The sequence below is a fragment of the Acomys russatus genome, chromosome 18, assembly GCF_903995435.1.
Source record: "Acomys russatus chromosome 18, mAcoRus1.1, whole genome shotgun sequence".
Classification (NCBI taxonomy): Eukaryota; Metazoa; Chordata; class Mammalia; order Rodentia; family Muridae; genus Acomys; species Acomys russatus.
This window is the reverse complement of record NC_067154.1, coordinates 48,921,500-48,942,070: the sequence shown is the minus strand read 5'-3', so window position 1 is coordinate 48,942,070 and position 20,571 is coordinate 48,921,500. Positions and strand designations below refer to the sequence as shown.

The 20,571-nt window shown below is 34.6% G+C and overlaps 1 pseudogene; it reads right to left on the bottom strand.

Moving 5' to 3' along the window:
• Positions 1 to 8,878: 8,878 nt before the first annotated feature.
• On the bottom strand, positions 8,879 to 9,588 carry LOC127202327 (40S ribosomal protein S17-like; annotated as a pseudogene).
• Positions 9,589 to 20,571: the final 10,983 nt, after the last annotated feature.

The window sequence follows — 20,571 nt, the reverse complement described above, 5'->3', positions numbered from 1 at the left end:
AATCCAGGACGCTGAAGATAAAGGATTTTCATGAGTATTAAGGCAGCCTATTCTACATGGTAAATTCCATATCATTCTAAGCCATGGAGTAAAACATTGTTTCCAGACATAAAAGTAACAACATTAAAGGCCAGATATGGTGGTATATTGAGCTAATCCCACACTGTGGCATAAAGACTGTGAACTCAATGTCATATTTTGATACATAGTATTTCAATACCTGATTGAGAAACATGACACTCTATCACAAAAAGAAAAAAAAAAAGAAAGTTAAGGATACCACATATCTAATAATTTTACTATGAAATAAAAGGAAAGCCCCATACTTGATATTTGAAGAAACTTCATGTTGTTTTGCACAGTGAGAGTATTAATTTACATTTCCACTACAATATGCACTATCTCACCAGCCATTATATTTTCTTCACATCTGATGTTAATTTTTAAATATTTTAATAAGTTGTACTTAACAGATCTGCATGGTGGGAGCACTTTCTCAATTGAAGTTCCCTCTTCCAAAATGACTCTCACTTGTGCATAGTTGACATAAACTTGGCCAGGACCCTTGACAACTTGACACACAAATATATAACTGTGAAACCCTAATCTTCCCTTTTTTCCTCATCCCCCAAATCCCATATCAATGTTAACATCATAATATAAAACAAAATATTTTTTTACTTATTTTTTCTGAATTTTCATGTACTCTATTGTTTGGACACGACAGGAATAGACAACCTTGATATTTTTTGAATCATGAAGGAAATGTTTGACACTTTTTCTAGTTTGTAAAATCTGTTATAGGTTTATTATATAGTGCTCTTATGTACAAGTACAGGTCATCTATATTTTTAACTATTTATCTATTTATTTTTAAAAATATATTTTATTAATTTATTCATATTACATCTCAATTGTTATACCATCCCTTGTATCCTCCCATTCCTCCCTCCTTCCCTCCCATTTCCCCCTAAATAAAAGTAACAGTTCATCAATATTAAGGTATACTCTAGTACTAAACAAAATAGTTGTATCCATGAAACTTTACAAACATACAGTTCATCTGTATTAAGGTAACTCTACTGCTATAACAAAATGATAGTATGGCATATAACTAAATAAAGGTGAAAAGAAAAAGGGGATAAAGGCTAAGAAGCAAATCAGGACATATATAAGTAACATAGTCCTCCCTGAAGAATAAAAACCCATAGAATGCTTTGAATGAGAAAAAGCATATGATCTTTTGCATGTGATACATTTATAAGTTTCTTCATATACATATGTTAAAAGAATATACACTGATATTCTAAAGCTATTCCATTTGTCCACATTGAGAAGCCTAGTATGCTTGTTAACACAAACAACGCCACTCATTTAAAGCTACTGTGTTTTTCAAAAGTTTAATTAGTGTACACTGAGAGATTTGTTCATTGTTCATTTTCTATACCCAAATCCTTATTGTGGGTTGCACCATACATTAATTAAAAAACTTTTGCTGTCTTTAAACAGTCTCATGTAGCAAAAATATCTCTGTTCTCTGAGTTGAATGATATACCTTCAAAATATTGTATTAGATTTATTTTATAAATAAACAGAAAGCATTTTCAAGTAATTTCTAAGGTATTCCAACAACTGATAATCAGCATTATGAAAATTTATGGAAATGTCATAATGAAAAATTATTTTGTATAATTAATATACACCAAAAATCTTTACACACACACACACACACACACTCACACACACACACATATGTGTATATTTACCAATTATAGTTTCCAAATAAAATAAATAGTTCCTATTGCCATGAATTTAAAACAAGACTCATATGCCACTATTACTTCTATCAGGAAAATAAGTCAAAATTTTTCTCACATCACTCCATAGCCATATGTCTGTTAATAGCTCTGGAATATTAAAAGGATTACATGATAGCTTTGAGAAATGATTTATTCTTTTTTTTTTTGTGTTCTTTTTTTTTTTTTATTAATTTATTCTTGTTACATCTCAATGTTTATCCCATCCCTTGTATCCTCCCATTCCTCCCCCCCCCCATTTTCCCATTATTCCCCTCCCCTATGACTGTTCCTGAGGGGGATTATGTCCCCCTATATATTCTCATAGGGTATCAAGTCTCTTCTTGGCTACTTGCTGTTCTTCCTCTGAGTGCCACCAGGTCTCCCCCTCCAGGGGACATGGTCAAATGTGAGGCACCAGAGTACGTGAGAAAGTCGTATCACACTCTCCACTCAACTGTGGAGAATATTCTGACCATTGGCTAGATCTGGGAAGGGGTTTAAAGTTTACCTCCTGTATTGTCCTTGGCTGGTGCCTTAGTTTGAGCGGGACCCCTGGGCCCAAATCTGCCTATCATATTGTTCTACTTGTAGATTTCTAGGACCCTCTGGATCCTTTTATTTTGCTGTTCTCCTATGCGTCTCTCATTTAGAGTCCCAATAGGATGCCTTCCCCTCTGTCCCAGTTTCCTGGTAAGTGAATGCTTTCGTGGGACATGCCCCTTGGGCTAGTATGCAGATATAAGTGAGTATATACTATTTGATTCTTTCTGCTTCTGGGTTAACTCACTCATTATGATCATTTCTAGCTCAATCCATTTATCCACAAATTTCGGGAATTCCTTGTTTTTAATAGCTGAGTAGTATTCCATAGTGTATATGTACCACAGTTTCTTTATCCACTCTTCTACTGAGGGACACTTAGGCTGTTTCCATGTTCTGGCTATTATGAATAAGGCTGCTATGAACATGGTTGAGCAAATTTTCTTGTTGTGTGCTGGAGCATCTTCTGGGTATATTCCAAAAAGTGGAATAGCTGGGTCTTGAGGAAGCCCTATTCCCATTTTTCTGAGATAGCACCAGATAGATTTCCAAAGTGGCTGTACTAGTTTGCATTCCCACCAGCAATGAAGGAGTGTTCCTCTCTCCCCACATCCTCGCCAGCATGTGGTGTCGCATTGAAAGTTCAATTCTGAACTTCCTATGGAAAAACAAAAAACCCAGAATAGCTAAAACAATCTTGTACAATAAAAGATGCTCCGGAGGAATCTCCATACCTGATCTCAAACTGTACTATAAAGCAATAGTACTTAAAACAGCATGGTACTGGCACAGCAACAGGCTGGTTGATCAGTGGAATCGAATCGAAGACCCAGATATGAATCCACACACATATGGTCACTTGATTTTTGACAAAGAAGCCAAATCCATTCAATGGAAAAAGGATAGCATCTTCAATAAATGGTGCTGGTCTAACTGGAGGTCTATGTGTAAAAAAATGAAACTGGACCCATATTTGTCACCTTGAACAAAACTCAAATCCAAGTGGATTAAAGACCTCAACATAAAACCAGAGACACTAAGCCACTTAGAAGAAAAAGTGGGAAAGAGCCTGGAACATATTGGCACAGGAGACAACTTCCTGAACAGAACACCAACGGCCCAGGCCTTAATGTCAACCATTAATAAATGGGACCTCATGAGGCTGAGAAGCTTCTGTAAGGCAGGAGACACTGTCAAGAGAACAAAGCGACAGCCTACAGACTGGGAAAAAATCTTCACCAACCCTACATCTGACAAAGGTCTAATATCCAAAATATATAAAGAACTCAAGAAATTAAACACCACCAAACTGAATAACCCAATTGAGAAATGGGGCTTGGAACTAAACAGAGAATTCTCAACAGAGGAGTATCAAATAGCTGAGAAACACTTAAAGAAATGCTCAACCTCCTTAGTCATCAGGGAAATGCAAATCAAAACAACTCTGAGATTCCATCTTACACCCATCAGAATGGCTAAGATCAAAGATTTATTCTTGTCCCAAACAATTATATCAAGAGAAGTTCTTGTTATCACTGGAATTGCCTTATCTTGAATGCTTTACATTAAAAAAAATCATTGAAAAGTCTTTGAAAAATGTGTAAATATTTCTTCATACTACATGACTGTTTAGTTAGCAATGCGTGCCATGATAATTTCTACAACATTGTAGTATTTCCAGGTAGTATTGTTGAGGACAGAGCAAATGTTCATCAATATTTATCACTTAATAATATAACAAAATAGCAGGGTATATTATTTATACCAGATCAGAGGCTACATATGTTATATACGGATTAAAGTGAAAACGTTCATTAGTTTTTCACCTTCAGCCTTCCACTATAAATACCCTTTCACTAGAAGGCCTTCCTCTAGAGTAACACTAACGTATTTTTACCATGCTCAGTAGCTCAGGACCTTATTATCATGCATCATATTTAAATCTGCAAATGCTGAAAGACAGACAGCTTAAATATTATTATTACTACGATGTTAATGGGGAACCTGACAGCAAGACATATTATTTATAGGTCATTATTTGTTAAGCCTAGCCTCAAGTAATATTGAAGATTATGATTAAAAACAACATGGTTCCTATCTGCCAGTGAGATCATCACAAATATCACCAGCACAGTCTAAATGCATCTCAGGAGGGTGGTAACACAGGAGGGCTTCTTGGAAGATCAGTGTCACAATAAATTGATTTAGGCCAAGGTGGGAAGTATAGAAATTGAGAGAAATAAGGGCTGCTGGAAAGAGCTATCTTAAGAGGCATGAAATTGCAGAATATATGCTGTGAATGGAAGGACTGTTATGATGATCGCAGAAACATGAGAGAGTTGAAGAGGTTCAGTTGTAAACTATAGTGGTTGGAGTCTTTGAATATATGAATATAACGAGAAATATTACACAGTGAAAATGTTATATTGATAATTTAGTAAAAAATACACAGATAAACAGCATATCTATTTGCTTAAATAATTACATACATACACACACACACACACACACACACACATATATATATATATATATATATATATATATATATATATATATATATATTGAAATAAAATATACAATAAGCATTCCAGACATACCATCACCACAATTCTAGATACTAGGAATCTTTGTGGTGAAGAATGAGGTGAAATACAACAAAATACGTAACAATTTTTCCATTCCTGGTGGAAGAGAAAGACGGTCAGTTGTGATTAGAATGTGACTGAGGAAGAACAAATTATCCAGGTATGTGGAAAAGAAAGGGCTTTAGATCATGAAGAATATTTAATTCTGACTCCTATTAAACAGAAAATGATGGAGTCTTACATAGAAAATGGTCAAGATCTGAATATATTTAGAATACTTTGCAAAGCTATCAAGTTGGCCACAGGGAACAGTGAACAAAAATCAGATGTGAAAAGTAGAAGGGTGTTGGGTAAGTAAGGACAGTACCTAAATCTAATGTGACAATAAAAAGGGGCATAAGTAAATTCCAGATTTATTTATTTATATCTTTTTTATTAAATATTTTTATTTTTTACATATATGTTCAAATTATTACTGAAATATAAAATAAACTACCTATAATAAGAAGAACCATGACACAATCAGGAATTATATAAATGTTACATTCTTAGTGTTTTGGCCATTTGTATTTGACAGCCTTGATGAAAACAGCTTTGCTATCTTGGTGCATCTAAAATTCTGAATATAATTTAAATCGTTCAAAGTGTTTCATTAACAAGTTTTGTGGGAGATATCTCCCCATAAGGAGAGAGATAGAGAGGTATTTTCAAGTGATTCAAACGGTTTTGTTATGAACCTAGATTTTGTATTTAACACTAAATGCACTTAACCACTAGTGCATGTGAAGACTTAATAATTTCAATTTGGAAGCCACCTAATATATGATATTTATTACATATTTAAGTCATGATATTCAGTGAGAACTTATAATCTAAATATATACTAAGTACAGTTATAAATCTGTGGTATAGACAAGTTGAAGAGCATGAGATCATCATGACAAAAAATAAATAATGAAAAGGAAGAGACCTTAGAAAAGAATAGAATGACACTGTGGAGTAAAACATCCAAATAAATTAAAGATAAGCAACACAGGAAGAATAAGAGGAACTAAGGAAGAGTAACATCTTGAGACTAAATGAAACGAACCCCCCAAAATCAGCAAATATCACAAGGAAATGCACTATCAAAGTAGACCAGCCATAAAAAAATAATGATTGTTTATGGCAACAGACCATCAGGACTGAAATGAGTGTGAACTGTCAGTCATATGGAGGCATCCTATAGAGAGGTGCCCTATATGCACAAACAAACAAACAAAAAAAAAAAAATGGCAAGAAACAAGGCAGGGGTGAGAGCATGAGAAAATAATTAGAGGACTCTAAAGCAGTGGATAGCAAAAAAAAAAGTAGGTTATTTTGGTGAATTGCTTTCATCAGGGAAATGTAGGTTATTTTCCACCCATCATTTTCCTTTGTAAAGAAGTATATTCTGCCTGAAACCTTTAAAAGTACTTCATAATCAAGGTCAATGGAAATTTTTCATTCACTTTACAAACTGAAAACTCAAGCACCTCAGAACAGTACATATGTCAAACACATGATCTATGCAGAGACAGAATAAAGAGGCCAGTCAATGTTTCCTCAAAATTATTGCAAAAACCTCACACAAGGCCATTTGCCCCAAGTTCTATGCCTGACCTGTGTTCCTCAGAATCTCACAGAAAATGAACTGATCTTTAATTTTTAAGGGAAAAAAAATCCCTCTACTGTATGCTTGTATTTTCCTGTATTGCTTGAAGGAATTTTTTTGAAGAGTGGGAGGAAGGATAGAGGGAGCCAGAGGAATCAAGAACGCCACAAGAAGACCTACAGAGTCAACTAATCTGGGCCCATGGGGGCTCAAATAGAATAAACCACCCACTAAAGAGCATCCATGGACTGGACCTACGCCCCCTATACATATGTAGCAGATGTGCAGCTTGGTCTTCATCTGGGTCCTCTATAACTGGAGTGGGCGGCTAACTCTGACTCTATTGTCTACCCCTGTGTCACCATTGTTTGGCTGCCTTGTCAAGCTCCAGTAGAAGAGGATGGGCTCAGTCTTGCCGTGACTTGAGGAGCCTGGGTGGGTTGTTAACACTTGGGGGGTTCCTCTTTTGTGAGAAAAAGGAGAGAAGGCATGAGGATGAGAATGACATGAAAGGAAGGAAGGTCCTGGATCTGGCTGTACAGAGATTGATTACATAAATAAGCAAGTAAATAAATAAATAGAAAAAACTCTACTGAAATGATCTGGGAAGTATCCAACAGTCCTAGATACACTATTTGTATTACTCACAACTCAACTTAAAGTATAAATAGTGCAGTGATTGATTTCAAATTAATTACAAGTTGTCCCTCTTACACTTTCTGCTTTCTCTTTTCCATGGTTCCCTTAATCCTGAGGGGAGTTTTGTTTGTTTGTTTGTTTGTTTTGTTTTGTTTCATTTGTTACGTCCTCTTTTAGGGCTGAGTGTTCCAAGGTTTCTCATTCTTTGCATAATGTTTGACTGTGCAGGTTTTTGTATATTTTCCCATGTCCTCTGGGAGAAAGGTTCTTTTTAAAAATATTATCTATCTATCTATCTATCTATCTATCTATCTATCTATCTATCTATCTATTTATCTATCTATCTATTTTGTCACTTTACATTCTGGCCATAGCCCTCTCCCTCCTCCTCTCGCAGTACCACTTTCTCTTTTTTATGCCCCCCTTCCCAACCACCCCAGCTCACCAAGTTGCATCATGACTGAGGTCATTTTCTTTCCCTTTGACCTAGGAAGGCAGTCCAGTCAGGTAGAAATGATAAAAACAAAACAAAACAACAACAACAACAACAAAAACAGACAATAGAGACCATGTCAGAAACAGCACACACTCCCCTTACTAGAGGACCCACGTGAATTCTAAGCTACCCATCAGCTACATTTATGTAGAGGACCTAGGTCTAGTCTATGCATTGCCCTTGGTGGGTGCTTCAGATGCCATAGGCCCTTCTGAGCATTGGTTGGTTGGCTCTCTTGGGCTTCTTGTGGAGGCTTGCTACCACTAGGCCCTTTTATTCTTTCCCCCACTTTTATACTAGATTCCCTGCACTTCGCCCAATGTTTGGCTGAGTACAGCATCTGTTTTGCTGGGTGGAGGGTCTCAGAAGACAACTCTGCTAGGCCCCTGTCTGCAAGCACAGCAGAGTATCATTAATAATGTCAGGGATTGCCTCTCTCACTCCTCAAATGCCTTTAAATTAAGCAGTCGCTCTTTGTCTTCCCTTATTTATCCTCCTCTTCCTGCCCTTTACCAGCTTGATCCTCCCATTCCACATGCCCTCATCCATAATTATCTGTCATTCCTCTTTCCTAATGAGATCTTTCTGTCCCCACAAGTCTCTTACTCTATACCTAACCTCTGTGATTCTATGCATTGTAGCCTGTAATGTGAGAGAAAGCAAGAAGGGTCCGTGTTAGGGTTTGGAGGGATGAAAGGGAGGGGTAAAAGGTACTCTGAAAAATAATAAAGTAATAAAGAAGAAACTCCTAAAAACTTAAGTCTCAATAAATTGAAAATGATGTTACTCTGTAGCCAGAAATTTTGAATCGAACATTCAGTTAAAAATTACTGCTATTTGTACTGAGTTATAAAATTGCATGTTCATATCACTACTATAAAGAGTAAAATTCGAGAGACTAGTCTTTCTTCAGGACATTGCAGTTAGTCACTGGAAATTTGGGAAAGATTTTTATTTTTTGGACTGGAATTACCTAACCATACTAGTTGAAGACATGCTAGATACATGCATAGTTTTGATAGGATTCACTGGAATGCATAAGGCTTATGCTCTCTCACATAGATGTACTGACTGCTTATATAAATACTTCGGTGGATGCTTTATGCAAATATTAAAACAAATTTTATTTGAAATTATTTTTAGTTAAATGTTTCATTATCAAGTACATTCTTTTTTCTTGTTTTCATGTTTTTTGGCAATATGTTTTGAAATTCATCCCAACTGTATGCTGAGTTACTGCAAGTTGGAGAGAGTGTCAAAGTCCAGAAACTTAGGTATTTCCTTGTTGTCTGAATCTACCTCAGTGATCTCTTGGCCTAGGGCTGAGACCTCAGGAACATAATTATTTCTCCTTTGTCTCTCTGTCTCGTCTCTGCCTCTGCCTCTGTCTCTGTGTGTCTGTGTGTCTGTGTGTCTGTGTGTCTGTCTGTCTGTCTGTCTGTCTGTCTCTCTCTCTGTCTCTGTCTCTCTCTGTCTGTCCGTCTCTCTGTCTGTCTGTGTGTCTGTCTGTCTGTCTCTCTCTCTCTGTCTCTGTCTCTCTCTGTCTGTGTGTCTGTGTGTCTTTGTGTCTGTGTGTCTGTCTGTCCATCTCTCTCTCTCTCTCTCTCTCTCTCTCTCTCTCTCTCTCTCTCTCTCTCTCTCTCTCTCTCTCCCTCTCTCTCTCTCTTTCCAGTGACTTGATAGAGATCCCTCTACAGGAGTATCTCTCAGAATCTACTTCCTCAGATGCAGGGCATAGCCAGTTATCTTATTGTGGAGTTTCTTCCTGGAGATAATGGCGATCTCGTTGTACACACGCTTGTTGCTGTGGAAGTCATTACCCAGATACCTGTAGTACTTCTTGATGATGACCCGGGCTGCCTTCTTCACAATCTTGATGTGAACACTACCCATGTTGGCAGGTCTCGATAAAAGAGCTCCAGCACCCTCTTAATAGCCCAGAACGCTCAGGATGGCAAGAGAAAGAAAGCTCTTGTCTATAATTTAAAAAATTAAATACTGAGTTGAATTATCCATATCTTTTAAACAATACATTAAAAAATAAGCATATATTCATGAAGACAAAGAGATGTTATTATAATAATTGAAATGTACAGTTTTCATTGTGTTTACATTATAATAAACAGATTTTGTAACATATGTGTCTGCGATGCGTGATTAAGATTGTGTGTACTGGATTCTTTCAGATATTTCATGACTATGGGGTTTGGGTGACAATTTTGGGTATTGATTTTTACTTTTAAACTTTAGTAGACAAGTTATGTTTCATCTTTGAACTTTAATCAACTTATTTGATTCTTGCCGAACTGTTGTAAGAACTCTTTATATAATCCTGTAACTTATTCTGTATCTTACCCATATCATTGTTTTTGTTCTATATGTAAGTTAAACTCTGGTAGTCTCATGTTGCAATTTGTTTGTTTGTTTTGGCTCACATTTCCAGTGTTTGGTTAAATGTAGCATGACAAGAAATCCTTCTACTCTTTTTCCCAAAAATTTTAAAAATTGGGAGTATTTGCCTAGACGTGTAATTCATTCAGGATTCATGTCTACTTAATGAGATAATGATCTAAGTACAAGCTTTTGCGCGTGAATTTCACTGAATGTTTGTTATCCTTATCCAAGATCATTTGATGGAGAAGCAGGGATGCTGTTCCTCTATTACCATTTATGTAACTTCTGCCTTTAGAATTAATACATAGATAGTTTGAAATAAAAAACTGAGAAACTTTGATTTTTGTTTTATGTTGCTGTTAAAATTGTTTAGTTTTTATAAATGCCTCTAGGGATATGGTATCTGTTTCAATGTTTAGTGTATGAGTTTGAATGTGTAAATTTCATTGAGTGGTGTGGACATTCTAACAACATTAAATTTTCTGATACTGATATGGGACACCTTCCCACTTATTTCAGTCATCATTGATTATATTCAATTTTGTGTCATTTTCAGTGCACAAATATATCATGTCCCTAGATATGTTTACTCATAAATTTAAAACTTTTAGTGAAGGCAATTGCAAGGAACTTCTTAAAGTTCATGTTTAATTACCCTCTTAGAAATACAAAAAAATTCTCTTTAAATTTCTATACTGCAAGTTGAATGAATTTAGTTGATTTGTTGTAAATACCGTTCACAATTTTTTTGTTTGTTTTTTGTTTGTTTGTTTGTTTGTTTTTTTGGTTTTTCGAGACAGGGTTTCTCTGTGTAGCCTTGACTGTCCTGGACTAACTTTATAGCCCAGGCTGGCCTTGAACCTACAGCAATCCACCTGCCTCTGCCTCCTAAGTGCTAGCTAGGATTAAAGGCATGCGCCACCATGCCCAGCTCCGTTCACAATTTAGAGTATATATTTATTTATAGGAATTTAAGTTTAGATGTATGATAAGGGGGTTTATGGCATTTTATAGGCACATATTTGCATTACAATATTTTATAGTTGTTTACCTCTCCCAGAGCCCTGCTGCATGTTCTGTATATCCTATAACTGGTTCTCGTAATTACTGCACCAGCTTTATTACCTCATGTGTTACTTGTCTTTCATGTCCCACCTCCTTAATATTTATTATTTTCATTTCATTATCCTCTTCCTAGTTTTACCAGGTATAACACACACAATTTTTTATATTTATATATAACTTAAGTAAATTTGTGATATAGAAGATATTCTGTCTATATATTTTATATTTTATAATCACTACAGAGACACTTGTACCACCATTTTCACTGGTGCTCTATTTACAATGCCTAAAATGTGGAATCAAATTAGATGCCTATTGACAGATTAATGGATAAGAAAATAAGATATGCATAAACAATGGAATATTACACAGATGTAAAGAACATGAAATCACAAAATATGTAGCTAGATGGTTGAAACTGAATAAAATTACACAGAGTGAGGTAAGTCAGGCCTAGAAACATAAGCGCCATATGTTCTCCCACCAACCAGAATCTAGCTTCAATTCTTTTGGGTTCTTAGAGAAAACTGGACACCACAGAATTAGAAAGCCTCACAAATCTTTTAGGGAAGAAGAAGTTTTTAATGGAAGAACAGACAGCCTACTACCACAAAAATGAGAGAACATCGAAGAATGGAGATAGAAAGATGAAAGGATGAGGAGGAGTGTGCCGAAATGTTGTCTTTACAACAGGATGTGGTTATTTCAATCAGAAATTCACAGTATGTGTCTTTACCTATACAAGACCTACACAAAATCAAGTCATACAAAAGTCCCTGAATAAGGAATTCGCAGGCCCAATCCATTACTGAGACAATATTTTAAGTGGGTAACAAAACCAAAGCATAGAGGAGGACATGTAGGATTTCTATGAGGTAAGTTCGAGAGACAAATGCCAGTGGATATGACTATATGCAATTTTATGTGTTTGAAATTATCTAAAACAAAGAAAACATTTTTAAAAAAAGAAGTATTGTTCTTTCTGTAAAATATTTTATTTTAATATAGTAATTTACATATTATCCATTCACCAAAAATTGTCATGACTTATTATTTTATGATTGGATAAAATTTAATTGTGTGTATATATACCATATTTTCTTTGTCCACCTATGCTGCATTCATTATGTATCTATACCAACTTAGAATATTTTGTGTATATATTCATGCATAGTATAGATGGGTAGTTCTATTTTTAAATTTCTTGTGAAACCACCATAGTGATTTCATAGTTAGTGGCCAAAACTAGTTACAACATACACTACCTCACTGGACTTTATTGTCATTGGTTTTCTTGATGAGAGCTACTCTGAATAGGATTCCATGAAATCCGAAAGCTATTTAATTTACATACCTATGATGGTCAGTGCTGTTTAATACATTTAAAAAATATTGCAAGCAATTTGAATGTTTTCTTTTCTTAATTAGTCACAAATTTATCCAGAGATTTGAGTTCTGGTAGTTAAAGTTTTTAGTTCTTTTTATTTACCCCATCTCAGTATTAATCACAGATATGAAGCAAAGCTGGTAATTTTATTTTATTTATTTATTTTTTTGTAGATTGCCTTTCATTGTGATAAATGTTTCTCTTTCTGTTCAGACCTTTTCCAATCTTTAATTTCATATAATCTCATTATACTTTTTTTTTTTATTATTCCTTGTGCTTCTGAAGTGCTTTTTAGAAAGAATTTGCCTAATTTATATTTTAAAGTATTTTCCATATGGTATATATAACATATTTCAAAGTTCTAATCTTAGTAAAATTTTGAACAAATTGGATTGGACTTTTGTGAAGGGTGGGAGATATAGGTTTAGTTTCATACTACTATACATAGAAATATAATTTTTACAGCACTGTTTGTTGAAGAAGCTGGTCATTCCTAAAATACACATAAAAACAACATGATATAGACCAAACAGGTTATAATTAGGAATAACTATACTTATTCATAAATTAATGCAATGAAAACTCATGAAAAAAAGACCTAGAGTTTGAAAGAGGACAAGTAGGGTATATGAGAGGGTTCAGAGGTAGAAATGTAATTAAAACTTGCATGGTTTATACAGCTTCCCTTGTATTAGGTAACTGTAGATTTGTAGGTTTACCTACTGGTTCTTTTTACTACTCCATTGGATTTCATAGGCGTTTTTATGTCTGCTCTATGATAATTTCTCTCTAATACATTTTTAGATGAGCTCCTGTGATTAACTCTAGTTTCTTCATTCTAGCCTTGGCTAGTCTAATATTTTTCTGCTTCCACGAACATTTAAATTTTTATTTTCATTTAAAAACTGTCTTGGATTAATTGTAGACTGATTGAGTTATTTTTACAGCATTGCTTCTGCCAATGGATTTTATATTGTAATATCTTCTTTAGTTGCTTTCTTCAATGTAATAGTGTTTTCATGGCATGGGTCTTTTTCTCCTTGGTTCAGATTATTGCTAGATATTTTTAATCTTGTGAATGAAATTCTCATCATTCTCTGCATCTTTCTAAACAAATGTGATAATTGTACACAGAAAACTAATTATTTTTGTGGGTTGATTTTGTACCCTGCAGCTTTCCTGAAAGTGTTTCCTAGTTCAAAGAAATATCTGGTTGAGTCCTCAAGTTTGAAAAAAATAAAATAAAAGTCAAACTAAGTGATTTATTTTAATATTTTTATCCCTTTTATTTTATTTATTCTACTGTTGTGGTCTCAGAAGTAGAGTTACTTTTGTAGATTCTTGGTTTATTGATAAAAGTATATAATAAGATATACACAAGAGAATATTTAATGGAGATGAAGAAAAATTAAAAAACAACAAAAAAGAAGCTGGAGATTTATGAGGCTCCTGGACTGGGAAGGAGAAACACGAAAAGAGTAATGCTTCTATATGGTAGATTAAATGGACAAAACTGGTAGAAACAGAGTGGGTCACACTAAGGTAAAGAATAAAACTAGGTTTTCTGAGTGACTCAGCTCCTTGTAACTTTTTTTGAAAGGAATTCAAAATTGCTCTTCTATGAAGGTGATGTGAGCATTGTGTATGATTGTGCTTTGAACCGACAGAAAACAATATTTAACCTTATCATTATTTGTTTTAAGCTTGCTGTCAGTTAGAATCAGAACTTTGTGTTCCAAAATTCAGGATCTACCTAAAATTGCAGAAAGAAAGTTGCTATTTATTGTTATCAGTTGTCTCTGGTTTTAAGCCTCAAAGGAGCACCTATTGCATGTGTTGTCTTCTATATTTTTGTGTTAGTTTACCTGAAAAGGCAACTTGGAGTGTATTTTAGTTCACGATAAGAATACAGGCATCATAGAAGGGGAGTTATGGCAGCAGAAGTGTGAGGCATATGGCCATATTGCATATGCAATTAGAAAGCTGAAGGAGAAGCATGTTGTTTTCAGGTTATTTTCTCCTTTTAATTCAGTCCAGAAATACAGCCCATAGAATAGTGTTGCCCAAAAAGTTAGGGTGGTTTTCTTATCTCAGTTACTTTAATTTAAAATGCCCTCAGAATCATGCCTATAATTTTATTTCTTAAGTGATTCTAGACAATGTTAAATTAAAAAAAAAATCAGTATAAACATCACATATCTTCAGCTTTCTGGCATCATGAAGGCACTGTTTTGTTCATCTTTATCACTCACTGAAAGTTTAGGATAATTAGAAGTAACTGAAAAGTTGCTTGAATATTATTTGTTGTGTACTTTGAGATCTGTAATACATTTTAGTTTTAAAAATTCTTCAGTTGCCAGAGTCTATTAACCATACATTATGTTATATAGACTAGGAAAATGGAACAAATTCATATATTTAAAAGGAAACTTAAATTGTAGAAGATTATAGGGGACCACTTCATATCCCTTCATACTTTGACTCTAATTACCATAGAGAAAAAAGAAAAAGAAAGAAAAACCACTAAGAAGACAAAAAATAAAAAATAAAAAAATAAAACCCTAAAAACATATACTTTATAGGAATGGAAATTTCACATTTCAATATAACAATATATAATTTAAATTAGAATAATTAACAATAGTCTAATCTGTAAATCTACATTAATGTCTTAAATATAGTTACTCCCCGTGAAGAACTAGAGACACAAATATTGTCAACCACTAAATTGCATAATGGTTACTTTTTGTCAAGTACATGATGTCTCCAGTTAGAGGAAAAGATTAGTTAGATTAATTTCTTTTTAGAATTTTTCATCTATATATTGTTTTTACATTGTTTTTTCAGCTCTTACTCCTTCTTCCCATTCATCACCCTCCTTTAATATAGTTAATATTCATGGCCTCTGTTTCTTTATTAATATCATATAGATATATGCAAATATGAATTCATAATAAACTATAACCTGTTGACTTTATTTAATTTATCTTACTCTTTCTTCTAGAAGTTGAAGCATTTCATGTCTGACACTAATATCTCCGATCCATCTGGAAATTGATTTATGTTAACTGACTGAGAAAGATGATATTTCATTTCTCTACATGTCCTATCTAGTTTCCCCAGCAACATTTAGCAAAGATGTTTTCCTCTTTGGAGCTTATGGTTTCAACATTTAGTCAAATGGTGGGGCTGCAGGTGTAGGAAATTCTGACACCTTGATTCAATTTTATTGATACATATGTCTGCTTTTGTACAAGTGCTGTGCTGGTTTTGTTGTTGTTTGTTTCTTTCTTTGTTTGTTTTTAATTGGTGTTCTGTTGTACAAGTTGAAATCAAATATAATGACACTACAGGCAGTGTTTTACTTTTTCGGAGTTGTTTTGGCTGCATAATGACTATTGTGTTTTCATATAAAAGTATTTTTCCAAAGTTGAGAAGAATTATTTTGGAATTTTGATTGGACTCTCACTGAATCTTTGAAGATTTCTTTTTCTCCATAGGTTGATCTTATTAATCCTATCAATTCACACACATGGGCAGTCCTCCCGTCTTTTAGAAGTTTCTTTACTTTCTTTCTATAGTGTCTTAAACTTTGTTTTGTTAAATTCTTTCATTTCTTTTGCTAGATTAATTTCAAGTTATATTTTCAGGCTTCTGTGATTGAAAAAATTGGTTTTTGCTTCAAATTGAAAACTGTGCTATTAGAATGTGCAGCTCAGTCACAAGATATTTCACAGTTATAACAGTGGAGACTCCATGTAAATTTGACTAATGTGCTGTACTTGGCCCAAGAGAATCCACCTTCCTGTAAAGAGAAAACAGAAAGTCTAATTGAGTTTTAGTGCAAACATTTGTCATCCCCTTGGAAATCAATCTGGTACCTTCTTATATAACTGGGAATAGCTTTACCTCAAGACACAGCTATACCACTCCTGAGCTATACTCAAAAGATACTCTACCATACAACAAGGACATTTGCTCAACTATGTTCATAGCAGCTCTATTGTTAATAGCCAGAATCTGGAAACAACCTAGATGTCCCTCAACCAGAGAATGGATAAAGAAATTTGGAGACAAATGGATGAAACTAGAAAAGATGATTCTGAGTGAATTATCCCAGACCCAGAAAGACATACATGTTATGTACTCACATATAAGCAAATGTTAGCCATACAGTACAGGATAAACATACTACAATGCACCAACCTGAAGAAGATAAGTATGAAGGAGGACTGGAGGAAGGATACTAAAATGTCACTCAGAAGTGGAAATAACCTGGACAATGGTAGTAGTTGAAGGGAGGTAACAAGGTAGAAGAGGGGGCACAGAGAGAAATGAGGGTGGAGATCAGAGCTAGGGAGAGCAGCACAGGAGGACAGAATGCCTCTAGAGAAAAAGAGAAACTGTGTGTTATGGCATCTTTTTGACAAGCTGAAGACCTAAGTCAGGGTAAGCTTTTGAGAGAATGTGAGACTCCAGTAGCAGGGACCATGGACCCTATAACGAGACAAGACTCCTATTGGAGGGAGTTGAACACCAACCTATCCACAAATGTTTGACCCAAAATTACCTGCCTATAATATATGCAAAGATGAGGGGAATGTACAACCAAGGCTGGCCCAAACCCAAGACTCAAGCCCCACCCTAAGGAAGATAGCCAACCCCAACACTATTAATGATACCTTGCTATGCTTGCAGACAGAAGCCTATCAGAATTGTGCTCTTATAGAGTCCATCCAGCAGCTAGCTGTTCCAAACAGATGCTGAGACGCACAGCCAAACATTAGATGATGCATAGCTAGGCTTGTGTTAAAGTGGAGGAAGGAGAAACAGACCAGGAGGTGACAGGATCTCCACAAGAAGACTAACATAGCCAACTAATGAGGGCCCAGAAAAGCTTGTGGAGACTGGAGCCACAACCAAGGACAATTCATAGACTGGCCCTAGGACCCCCACACAGACTTAGCTGTTGAGCAGATCAAGCTTCATGTGGGTCCTCCAGGAAGGAGAGTGAAGTTGTCCTGACATGGACTATGTTGCCTGATTTTAATCACTTCTCCCTGGAAGAGCTGCCTTTCCAGGACACAAGTGAAGAGACATGGTCATTCCAGATGCAACTTGAAGAGCTGGGGTGGGGTGGGGGGCTCCCATTTTCTGAGTAATAGGGAAGATTGATGGTAGTAGGAGAATAGAGGGTGGGACTGTGAGGATAGCAGGGAGTGAGCTAAGATCAGGATGTAATATGAATAAATAAATTAATTAATAATTAATAACAATTTTACAAAGAAAAGAAAAGAACCTTCAATTCATTTCCATCTGCAGAGAGCCCCTTAATCTCTTGCATTGTCGTAGGTTACAAGCGCTCTAGGCTTTTATCTCCTCTTCCAGGTACAGATTATGTGAAAACAATGGTTCAATTTAGTTATATATGCTTTCTTTGTGCATTATCATAAAGATAACTCAAAACAAATTTTGTTCTACTGGTGTTATGTTGTGTTGTTTCCAAAGAAATCACCTTTTGTTATGGGTGTATATTAAAACATTTGAAAAAAATAATAAAAAGTTTCGGTATTACAGATGTATTTTACCACTTCATGACTTGTGATTTGCCTTGAAATGTTTATCAGATTAATTATACACTCAGCACTTCTTTCAGCTCCTTCTAAATTTAAAATCTAAAGGTTTTTCTTAATGCCACCTTGTCAAAGAAAATTTTAGGCATGGCCCTGAGGTAAAGAGTACTCAGCATGTTTACCATATCCTTGCCCAATACTTATAGTATGGTCAAGTGGTTACTTCATTGAGACTGGGGCTGAATATCTATGGGTTTATTTTATGTTCAATAATTTCCATGTTATATAATTGTTCTTGAATCTTTCCATTTACCATCTCACTCCACATGAGCCTAAATTTCCACTGTAAGTTTCTATGCTAATTAATCAAGTTATTTTTATTATTTGGTTAATTTTCCACTGAATATAAACATTGGTTTTAAAGCTATATGTTAAGAATTTATGAATTATTTTAATTATGATAGAAATTTATTTTAAATATTTTAGCACCTATTATGTGTGAGAGTTTATGTACATTTTAATATATATTGTCACTATTGTAGGTAACTAGTATCTTATTTTTAAGTATGGCTGTCAAAATCTAGAAGGCTAAAGAAATACTTTGCAATTTTTTAAGAATCAAAGTCAATATTCAGGCAGATATACTTACAAACTCTACTACAATACAAAAAAGTGTTGCTTTCCTATTGAATTTCTTATTAGGTTCTACAACAATTTCTGTCAAATTTGCCCACTTGATACTTGTAAAATATACACAACATGTCTTTGCAGAGCAATTACTTTTTCCATGTTGTAATTCCCATGGAACTTGGATGAAACTACAAGCCTAACCACATCACAAACCAAACACACATGCAAAAGAACAGAACATGAATGAGAGACACCTGTGCACACTTACCCTAATTCCCTGACCCTGAATTCAGTGCTAGATGAATAAACTCTTTTAGTTAAGGTCAGGTATTGTGAAAACAAAAGAATTCTCTTTTTGAGATACATATTGCATTTTGAAAATAATTCCCAAATGATGAAATATTATTTGAATTCAGACATAGAACACTTGACTGGTTCAAAACAAAATGTTTCGGATTACAGGAAAGGCTATATCCATTGATTATTTCCAGCAGGCTCCCTGCATGATGAAATGAATGATTAAAAACAACTTTCCCCTGACAAACAGATGGGAATACTAACAGATGGAAACTGTAGACATTTGCCAAAAAGAGAAGTCCGATAGAATACCTCTAAGTAAATTCAGAGAATATAGATTTTTCTTTGTGAATTTCTACATCAGAACTATAAAGAAAACTGTGCTTTGTTCATATTCCTGTAAATAATACCTGCGACAGTTTTGTTATTATGGCAAATATATCCCCTTAACCACTATCTTAAAGCACACATAGAAACAAAAGAACAAACTGATCAGAAGATTTTCAATAACTGTCAGGGATTTAAATAAGAAATAACTAAAAAGCAAACTAGATTGTTTATGTCAAAAGTGTATAGAATTACATTTATTGTGTGACAATGACAAAATAGTCATTAAAGGGTAAGTTTCATTAATTAAACTCTCTGTTGTTAAATTCTTACCACATTTAATCACACAACAAATGTTGAAAGAATAACTAAGTGACTCTCAAGCGTCTATCATTTAAATGTTCCTTGTCATTTGCAGAATTTGAAAGTATATTGATTTTCATGATTCATTTCCAATATTCACAAAATATTAATAATCTCTTCTAATTGATTTCATATTTATTTTGAAATAGTAGTATTTTGTAGTCCTAGTTGTATATGGCAAATGCAAATAGTTGTTTAAAGAGTTGATACTTTATTTTTTATTTAGAATAATATTTCTATTTTTACTGCATAACTATTATTATAACTACCATAATGTCAACTAAATAATGGAATGAGAAAGGATAGAAAACCTCAATAAGAAAATATGATGTATTTATATATCAGAATGTAATAAATATTGACACAAGACAACCATATTCTAAATTTATGAAAAATTTACAGAATTACTCACTAATGTACATATAATCACAATTATGGCTAAAGAAGAATCAAATTAAAGTACTTTGAAATAATAGGGTATTTAATGGTATTGTTATATTTTATTTACATGTAATTACATCTCAATCACAGTTTCTTCTCCCTCCTCTCCTTCCAGCCCCTCCCTGCCATCTTCCCTCTACCCCAAATTTACTCCCCTGTTTTTCTTCAAAAAAGAAGGCCTCCAAGAAAAACCAGCCAAGTATGACATAACAGGTTGCACATGAATGCAGAGGTCCCCTATATAAGTTATGGTTGTGGGGCTACTGAACCCTCCGGGTCCTTCCATGCCCCCATCCTTTCATAGCATTCTCAGCACTCCACCCAGTCTCCAGCTGAGAGACCCAGCATCTGTCCTGATCCATGCTGGGTGGAGTCTCTTAATGGACATGTATGTTGTGC